We start from the raw sequence: 10424 nt of genomic DNA on the forward strand, positions 1-10424 counted from the left end.
CTGAGCAACATGCTAGTAATATGCAGGAACATTATGTAACTGCATGAATTATCCAGTGCCTGAAACAAGCATGCATCAATTATCAAATACATCTAAGCAAAAGCATCATGCATAAGACATCAGAGGAGTCATGCTTCAAGGATGAGGTTTGTTTTTTTTGTTTTTTTTTTTCTCTCTGTGGAACAGTGCCATCTGTTGGTGCTCTAGCTATGAGTATGAAACATCTGCTGTGATACCTGACAGGATTCCTCATACCTCAGATTTCAGCCTTTGAAAGAAATGCAGAATTAAAATGCTTTTCTTGCCACTCTAATAAGGCCAAATGCAAATAATACAAGCAAGTGATTATATGCTTTTTAAATTACAATCCTATCTCGAATCTTACCACTGATTTGCATTTCGGTGCATGCATTAATTTCTGTCCTCACAGGATTTTTGCTCCTGTCTATATATTAACATATTTTTAAGACAGACTCTGAATGAATCGTGTTCCTCCTCATTAAAGCTAAATATGTCTGATCAGATCCTAAATCAGTTGTTAAAGACCTAATGTGACCACTGGTCATGATCTTAAGGGACCTTCAGCATGGGCATGCTGTAAAGTGTCTCAAAACAAAGCCCTAAGTGATTCTCCTGAGGCTGCTGGGAAACCAAACCGCCTCAGAGCTCCTCAGACTGCAGACAGGAAGATGTATTTTATGTGTTCTCTGGATGCTGCCCATGGGGCCTGTAAGGGATGCAGTAGATAGAAGCAGTAGTTTCTCCTCTTAAAGCACTGACGCAAATCTCACAGCACTCGCTGTCTGGGCAGACATCAATCTCCTGATTGTGTTGTGCCCTGTGTTGTGTAGAATTATTGGTCTGTTGGAGTGTTGTGTGGTGTGAGCTAAGCTGGGCTGGCCAATGTGGGCTGAGCGTAAAGCCATAAAGGGACAAAAGTGAAAAAAGATCTGTCATTTGACACCCATAACCATAGTGGCTTTTAATTCATATAGACGTTGTGGGCCTCTAAAGAGAGAAAGCGAGAAACAGGAGAAGCTTTTGTTTTTTTATTGTACAACAGTAGCTTATATGTGGGATTTTTGCAATATCTTTACACTTTCTGTCTAGATTCCCTAAATATATATTCACTGGTAACTACATTGACAGTCAGTAAGAAAACATTTCACCCAAAATGCTATGACAACTAATAGTGTAATATAAGAACTAGTATCTTGACTTCCAATGCTAGTGTCAGAATGTGCTGTTATAGGAAAATAATCCAGGAAGAAATGGTGCGATGCTACCCGGCATAAACAGGGTTACTGATATTCCAATAAAAGCATGACCCAAAGTGTTTATTCCTCTTATACCACATGTCGGAAAAATTACACTGGGGACAAAGCCCGGATTAAGACCCACAGTTAACACCAAGGGACCTCCATCCCATCTTGGTACCCTATGTTGTTCAAAATGTGAGCTTCATTTGCTGGCATTGTGCACTATCTCTCTAAAGTTATGAAAAGCTATTACTTATAGATCCACGTTTGTAACACAGAAGTGTGAAAACAGGGTCTATTAAACCCAAATATGAATTCAGAGCAACACGTACAACGTTTTGTACAGTAGCTACTGTACATTGTGATGATGTAGGCATTGATTATAACCTGTGTTTCAGGGCTGTGAGATGAAACAGTGCTGTACAGTGGCCCGTGCAGAACGCATCTAGAAGATATATATCATATACCTTCTATAGATGATATAGATCATGCAGAATGAAATGAGGCAGCGTACCATTTTTGGCAGGGGGCCTTGAGTTTGACACATGCTCTTTAGTGCGTCTTACCATTAAATGCTCTTCTTCCTGGCTTTACAAGAGGTGAACGTTTTTATATAATCTGTATCTGTAGCCATGACACATTCCAGGGACATACACATCAGGTGGCTCAGTCTCTCCTGTCCAATAGCAGACCACAAGGGATTTTTCATTTTTAATTAAAGGCTGTGTAGAAAAGGAGTGCTCTAATGACACACTGGTAACAGGCAATGTTAGGTGAGGCTATATCCACATTTGGAAAAATATTTTGCACATTGCCTGAAATTATTTTTTAAAAATCCTGTTATGCGCTGAAAGCAGATCAGTGTCAGAAACTGACACAAACGACAGCCAATCAAGGGCGCCGTCCGAGCTCAGGCCCTCAGCCCCACCTAGCCCCTGTTATAATCCAGGTCTGCTGGAGACTCCTTCTTCAAAAAATACAAAATAAACATCTCACAGAATGCTTTACCATGTCAATATTAATCCATTTATGTGGAGCATCTGCCATCCAGTTCCCAGTTCCCAAGTTGTTACTATAGAAACTATAACATATTCGAATGTGCATATTATTATATAAACCTTGCAGGCAGAACTACTGTCAGAGCTGCTGTAACAGAAAAGTAATGAATACCTTCTGACCAATCAGAATTGAGAATTCAGCAGCACTGTGGTATAAAATAATTTAACACACGACTCGAGTTAGATGCATGTAGATTAATGAGGAGAGACACTGCATTATGAAGCCACAAAATCATGCAGAATAATTCACTCCATGAAAGTGAAGAGTCTGAAAAAAAAAAAAAAGGATGCAAATAAGGACACTCTATACCCAGGTGCACATGCAAATCAATGCTCTCTATACCTAGAAAAGGGTCCCTGGAACTCTCATAAGTGTGTGTGTGTGTGTGTGTGTGTGTGTATGAGAGAGAAATTCAGCAGCTGAGGTCTGGGGAAGCAGAGCAGAATGAAGAGTCCTATTGATCGCTCAGTCCCAGTTTTACAGCAAGCCTGTGAGTTATAGGCTCTGATGAGAGAAAGAGGGAGAGAGAAGAGACGAGAGAGAGAATATCAGAACACAATCTTTCAGTTCACAGACGCGCACAGTGAGTTAGCTCCACCGGATTTATAAAGCTGCAGCACACACATACACACACACACACACACACACACACACATCTCTTCCTTCACCCCAGATGTCAGCTTAGTGTGTCATTGTGTGTCAGAAGATGGTACGAGATATAAACACCTTAACTCTTCACAACATGTGATCTTGTGTAAAAGTGCTATTCTCCTCTCTGATACAATGGGCAGTTATTTAATTGTTACTTATGCGTTCCTTAAAATTTACATTTCTGTCCTGTGTATAAATATTAAAGAAAACCTGCCCTGATTTTCCTTTTAAACCACAAGAGCTTCTATGTGATATAGAATTTATAGAATTTATTCCCTTTTTTCCCCTCAGGCATCAGTGAAAATGTGCCAACAATTTACTGACAAAGGCAAGCTGTGCACATCTCCATCGAACATTTTTGAATAGACTGACTGAAAAGAAAATTCAATCCAGCATCGCTTCAGGTTGTACGTCTCTCTCCTGATACATCTGTGCCTCCTGAGCTGTGGTTAAACTTATGAAATGCTTGCTTTCACTGGTCCTATCAGACATCTTATAGCCTCGGGCTGGAGTTTAGGTCAGCATGTAGTTCTTAACGTCTTCACTAGGACCGCTAGATATCACAGGCAAGCTATTCAACAAGCAGTCAGTGCATGCTGATATACTGAATGCACAGGCAACAAAATAATATTTATTGATGTTGAATAATAAGCAGCCCCATTCACTATTCATGCTTCAAGCCCAGTGTTCCCAGGATAGGCTTCGGATCCACCGCAAACCTGACCTGATAAAGCACTTGCTGAAGGTGAATGAATAAAAAAAAAACATATATATATATATATATATATACAGTCAGGTCCGGAAGTATTTGGACAATGACAGAGTTTATGTGATTTTGCCTTTATACTCCACCACGATGAATTTGAAATAAAACAATCAAGATGCGATCGAAGTGTAGACTTTCAGCTTTATTTTAAGAGGTTCCACAAAAATATGGCATTTACCATTTAAGAATTATAGCCATTTTAAGTAAAGTACTTCCATTTTCAGGGGCTCAAAGGTATTCAGACAATTGACTGGCAAGAAGTTAATTGACCAGGTGTGGTCCATTCCCTCATTATTTCAAGACAAATGAAGCAGATAAAAGGTCTGGAGTTGATATCAGGTACTGAGTTGGCATTCGGCAGCTGTTCAACTGGAGCTACCAATATGAAGTCCAAGGAGATCTCAATGCAAGTGAAGGAGGCCATCATAAGGCTGAAAAAACAATATAAGTCTATAAGAGAGATAGCAAAAACCTTAGGTGTGGCCAAATCAACACTTGGGTACACTCTTAAAAGAAAGAAAGCACTGGAGAGCTCAACAACATCGAAAGGCCTGGAAGACCACGGAAGACAACTAAAGTGGATGATCGCAGAATCCTTTCCTTGGTGAAAAAAAACCCCTTCACAACATCAACAGAAGTCAAGAATACTCTGGAGAAAGTAGGCGTATCATTGTCAAAATCTACAATCAAGAGGCCTTCATGAATGTAAATACAGAGGGTTTACAACAAGGTGCAATCCACTGATAACATTCAAGAACAGGAAAGCCAGAAAACATCTAAAAAAGCCTCCCGTGTTCTGGAATAAGATTCTTTGGACTGATGAAACCAAGCTTAACTTGTACCAGAATGATGGGAAGAGAAAAGTATGGGGAAAGAAAGGAACAGCTCATCATCCAAAGTATACCACATCATGTGTCAAACATGGTGGAGGCAGTGTTATGGCATGGGCATGTATGGCTGCCAATGGAATGGTGTTTATTGATGATGTAACTGACTTTTTGAAGGCAAAGAAATGGAATATTCTTCAATGGCCAAGTCAGTCGCCTGATCTCAACCCAATGGAGCATGCTTTTCACTTACTGAAGACAAGACTGAAGGCAGAAAGACCCACAAACAAGCAGCAACTGAAGGTGGCTGCAGCGAAGCCCTGGCAAAGCATCTCCATGGAGGAAACTCAGAATTTGAGTTTTGAGAACATGGGATCCAGACTTCAGGCAGTCATTGACTGCAAAGGATTTTCATCCAAGTATTAAAATTATGGTTATATTTACAATTATGTCACTTTGTCAAAATACCTTTGAGCCCCTGAAAATGGAGGTACTTTGCTTAAAATGGCTGTAATTCCTAAATGGCAAATGACATATTTTTGTGGAACCTCTTAAAATAAAGCTGAAAGTCTACACTTCGATCCTGATTGTTTTATTTCAAATCCATTGTGGTGGAGTATAAAGGCAAAATCATAAAAACTCTGTCATTGTCCAAATCCTTCCAGACCTGACTGTATATATATATATATATATATATATATATATATATATATATATATATATATATATATATATAGCCTATATATTTTACTATATAGATAGATAGATAGATAGATAGATAGATACTACACATATATAATAAATTGCATTGTATTTTCTAATATTTTGCACTATATTTCTGTTTCATAAGGCCAAAGCAGGTTTTGCCACAGGACATTGAAATCAAGTAACCGGGAAGGCATTGCCTTTTTAAGCCCATAACCCACAATTCAAGATTTGCCAAAAAAACATCAACAAATTCAAACAACATTCTGGTATCTGTATGTGAGGATTGTTTGAACAGGTTTATTTGGCTTGGCAGATTGATTTCTGAACTGGCAATGCACTACACTGATGATGTGTGCTGGACAATGTTGGTGTTTTTTTGGAGAATTTTGTGTTTGTTTATGGTGTTTTTGAAGGCGTTTGTTGGCGCATGCTGATTGGGTGATCTTGTGCTTTGAGAGGGATGACCTACAGGAGTGTATTTCAATCCAATCACCACAGACGCCACACTGATTCCTTTTCTTCCTCACATTAAATCTGGAGGGCTTCCTTCTTTCAGAACTCATTCCTTCTTCTCATAATCTAAGATTCATCTCTGAATCGCAGCACGTCGTCAAGGTCACAGAATTCTCAGCTAGATAGCGATAGCACGGTTTCCGTGGTGACTAGCGACAGCGGCCGCGTGGCTTTGCTCACTGACAGCTGTGCTTTTATTAGCATGGAGACAAATAATTAGCTCGTTATGATCTTTAGCAATTATAGGTTTAAGTGGAAAGAAAATCTGGTCCGGCCAGGGGTGTGAGGTGAGATACTGTAATGCACAGAGACATATGAATTAATGTAGCGTGTTTTATTCCGAGACAGAGGGGATGGGGGAGGTTGGGGTTTGTGAGGTGAGATCTTAGCATGGCCTGTTCTCTACACACCCCATAGCATACTTTTCCCCAGAGGAGTTGAATAAATCTCACACAACAGCTGGAGGAAATTAACAAAATTAGCCGTAATGGAAGTCCCACTGGAATAGAGGTATGTGGGTTTGTCAAGTGCAAAAGAGGAGAATCTATCAGAGGTGTTCTTAATTGGCACGAGGAGTAGATCAGGACTCGTAGCCATCTTGTAGCACACTGTGTGAAGAGCTGTTTTGAGAGTTTTTGACAGGTAACAGTGTGTTCCTGTAAAAGGCACTGAGAGAGAGAGAGAGAGAGAGAGAGAGAGAGAGAGAGAGAGGAAGGAAAAAAAGCTCTTCGGCTAATTAAAACCTACCTCAGTGGAATGTGATCACCTGTCACTGTCTCCTGGTTATATTACAGTACAATTATGCTCATGAGCCACAGAAGACAAAATTAATCCTACTTTTCAGTGAAAATTTGACATGAAGAGACTCATGAGATGCATCCCCTTGTACAGCTAGTATGCTATATAAAGGCTATAAAAGAAAAGGTACAGTCTCCAGATATCTGCACTACAAATGACTGACATTTTAATTACCCAGTAATGATATAGGTTTGAGTGTGTAATATTTTATATTATAACCTATATCTGAAAAGGTTAATGAAATTTAAATTTAAGACATGCTTACAAAAAGGGAACCATTCTCCTCTGTTCAAAAACATTCACTTCCTTTTTTCTTTCTTACCGTTCATGACCTTACATCAGTATCTCTGATACACGTCTGCCTGTCCTTGGGCCACACGCTGAAGCTTAGATATTGTGTAACGTGTGATCATTAATGATTAAGCGCGGAAGGCTTTGACTTGCTGAATTATAATAACAAGCCTGTATTATTTCCAGCTATTTTTTCCGCTATTCCATCATGGATGAAAAGTGGTGAGCAGGTATAGTAATAAACAGATAGGAAATGGTTTGCTTGTTCAAGGTCATGTGCTTCATACATATGTGTAGTAAATTATTATTATTATTATTATTATTTTAAAATCCAGTACTTTGCACACTACATTTAAAAGGTAGAATTTGTTGAAGAGATAATGCACTGAGATAATCAGAAATAAACATTTCGTGTTCAGAAGCTGGATGTAAATCCTTTTCAATCTGAATTCTGCACCTTGTAGTTCTCATAAAGCCCATAAAGGTTCTGTATATCTATATTAAGAGTGTATTAGTGTATATGACGCTCTGTCAGCTTTACCAGGACAGTCACATCAGTGGGACTGCAGTAGAGTGTGTATCCAGCTTCAAGTTTCTGGGTGTCCACATCTCCGAGGATCTGTCCTGGTACCATAATACTTCAATTCTGGTAAGAAAGGCGCAACAGCGTCTTTACTTCCAGAAGAGACTGAAGAAAGAAAGTTCATCTGTCTCCCCAGGTCTTAACAAATTTCTGACCCAACAGCATCCTGACATACCACAGTGTGGTATGGTGTCCGGAAAAAAAAGCTCTGCAAAGGGTTGTGAAAACCTGCCAACATTACATATTCAACCTGCACTCAGCTAAATTTGCACAATGCTACTATTTGCACTTCTGGTAGATGCTAAACTGCATTTCTTTTCTCAGTATCTGTACTGTGCAATGACAATGAAGTTCTATCTATCTACAGTATCTATCTATCTATCTATCTAGCTAGCTATCTGGGTGTCTCTCTATCTATCTAGCTATCTTGCTTGTGTTCAGTGGAGTACAGTTTTTAGGGTTTTTTTGAATTGTCTCTTTTACTGACTGTGACACACTGATATTTTCATCTGATTCAATTTCTCAATCTGAACTGCTCTTTCTTTAGAGCTCTACATAAAGATGTTGTTGTTTCTGGTATTCATGCTGATTTAGACCTTTACTGCATGTATCTATTACAGTTTTTCTCAATCACTTTGGCTCATTTTTTTCTCTAAACTGTAAGTGCAATTGTCACAACTGTTTTATGGGACATCAACTCTAGTGACAACTCTAGTGTACGTCTGCAAAATGTAGTAAAACTCCCAAACCATTTAATTCATGCTTCAAAACCTAGTTATTGTGTCAGAAAATCGGTCAATGCCACCAAAATGAAAGGTTTTTTTGACATTGTGTGAGCCGTACTGGTTAAAAGTGGTTTAGATGTTTTTTTTCACCATGACAGTCAACCCTGGAAATGTTTGTTATATACAAATGTCATTTTTGTTCTACTTTTTTGTTGACACTGACTGCTTACTATACTATACAAGAATGTCAGTTTTGTCTAGCTGAATGCTATTGTGTATCACACTGAGCTTTTTTAGATACACATTTCAACAGTAAAAGTTTACTGGGAATACTCGATACTGTAGTACACAGAAAAAGAATATGCACATTTGTATGTATACAGTACAGTTATTTTTGTAGCGCTGTGTTACATGTAAACAGAAATATTCACGTTTGCATGTCCATTTTTACACATTTCTTACATGTAAAGTCGTATATAGTGAACAGAAAATTGCCACAAATTGACATCCGTGCATAAATAAAAGAAAAACAAATGAACAATGAAAGAACCTGTGGTAGTTCTGTAAAAAAACCAATAATTTGTTCCTCCTTACAGTATGTAACACTACAAGTTCCCATCTTCTTGGTGGATATCCTGTCATTCTTGTTGGTCTGGCCAGAGATTTTTGTCAACATCACATCTGATGAAAAAAATTAGGTCTCTGTAAAGTGTATTTTGGAAGGCCAAGAGAAGTTGGGTGTTGTATGGCCCAATGTGTGGAACATGTGTGCTCACACCATTCTCAGAAATGGCAGCACTCATTGTAATATTGCCCCCCACGTTGGCCTGGTGTGCCAATTATGGCTCGGTGTCCAATGAGATAGCAGCCATATCTCCTGCCTATGGCCAGATTGAACCCAGCCTCGTCCACAAAAACAAAAATGTGGGTCATTTCATGTCTTTCCAGCTCCGTTATTCTCTATATAGTAACACAAAAACAAATGATAAAGTTTTATATAGCTGATTCCAGAATCAGACAGTTTAGTAAAGTAGAAATGTTTTCTGTTCTTATGGGTATCTACAACTTCAAGAAGTATATACAGGCATCATTGAAGTACAGTAAAACTCCCCGTACTATATACCATGTGCACACCAATGGTTTACCTGGACATTCTGGTACCGCAGCTCCGTCACTCTGTCACTATTCTTCTCAAATGGCACCTTGTTCCATAGTCATTTGATGTTTTTTTTAGTGGAAATGCTCACAGAATTGATATTTGACAAGATATTATTGTCATTTATGATTGCACTTTGGATCTCTCTTAGCCTGATGGAATTGCTGGCTATGACCATGTTGCAAATTTCTTGTTCTGCATCCAGTATGAGATCGTCGTGCACTCCTATATATGTAGAATGTACAAATAGATCATGTTACAGAGAGTATATAGTATTCAAATTGTGCCGTATTACTGTATATTCCTCATACATATCTTACAGTACATTGTGATTTTCAGACTTGCATTTACCTTTACAATATTTGCTGTATTGTTGTGAATGGTGTGACATGCTGTAACAAAAGTAATTCTTTTCGAGTACATATTTACCTGTTTTCTCTACAGAATGTTTACACAATTGATGACACTGTGAACCTGTTTACATTAGGCTTACATTAGTCTTCTAGTGTAAGACCATAGTTTATGACGTCCACAGTTGTGGCTCTGATTTCATCAGGAACTCTTATTCTTTGAGTTCTTCCTCTTCCTCTTCCCCTAACACCACCACCACGCATTCTTACACATCTTCTTATTTCTCTTCCACGAGCATTCAGCTGCTGTTCAGGGTTGGGATGTTCTTCCATGTTCAAAAATGGTAGTGATTGTGCTGTAGGCAAGCTCCATATATATGCTTCCAAACTTGATTGGTTGACTGGTTGATTGGTAAGATTGTGATTCCTATTGCATTACTATGGCAGGTCATTTGCCAATTTAGCAGACATCACAAACATTCCATGTCACAGATATTTATGGAATATACATGTATGCCTGACAGATTTTGATAACTAAATGGATCATTTTGCATGTGATAGCTCACACAATGACGTTTCAGAAGACAATTCAGAAGACAATTTCACTGAGAACCAACTCATCAGTTTTGATCAGCAAGCCATGTGCATTTAGTTATTGTGCAAATTGTGCTTACTCTTTTGCACACAAGTGTCAAAACACATGCAGTTTTCTTAAATGAATAAGAAATTCAAATCTGG

Source organism: Pangasianodon hypophthalmus, chromosome 25 (assembly GCF_027358585.1).
Source record: "Pangasianodon hypophthalmus isolate fPanHyp1 chromosome 25, fPanHyp1.pri, whole genome shotgun sequence".
NCBI classification, from domain to species: domain Eukaryota; kingdom Metazoa; phylum Chordata; class Actinopteri; order Siluriformes; family Pangasiidae; genus Pangasianodon; species Pangasianodon hypophthalmus.